Source organism: Silene latifolia, chromosome X (genome assembly GCF_048544455.1).
Source record: "Silene latifolia isolate original U9 population chromosome X, ASM4854445v1, whole genome shotgun sequence".
NCBI lineage: Eukaryota > Viridiplantae > Streptophyta > Magnoliopsida > Caryophyllales > Caryophyllaceae > Silene > Silene latifolia.
In genome coordinates this window covers 253293189-253293722 of record NC_133537.1, presented here as the reverse complement: position 1 = coordinate 253293722, position 534 = coordinate 253293189, and positions in this window count along the sequence as shown.

Genomic DNA, 534 nt, shown 5'->3' with positions numbered 1-534 from the left:
AGGTGATAGAGAAACTCCCACCTCCCGTGAATGTTAGAGGGGTGAGAAGTTTTCTCGGTCACGCGGGTTTTTACCGACGTTTCATAAAAGATTTTTCTAAAATAGCAAAACCCCTCACTCAACTTTTGCTTAAGGATGCCCAATTCCAATTCTTGACGAGTGTGTTGAAGCTTTTAATAGAATCAAAGAAGCATTGATCTCGGCACCAATCATCCAACCCCCAAATTGGGAGTTACCTTTTGAGATTATGTGTGACGCTAGCAACTACGCCGTTGGAGCGGTACTTGGCCAACGGGTAGGGAGAGCTCTTCATGCCATCTATTACATAAGCAAAACCCTCGACCCTTCTCAGTGAATTATGATACAACCGAAAAGGAGCTTCTTGCCATTGTATATGCTTTGGATAAATTTCGGTCCTACTTACTTGGATCCAAGGTGATTGTATTTTCGGATCACCGTGCTCTTCGACATCTCTTGATAAAGAAGGAGGCAAAACCAAGGTTGTTGAGATGGATTTTGCTACTTCAAGAATTT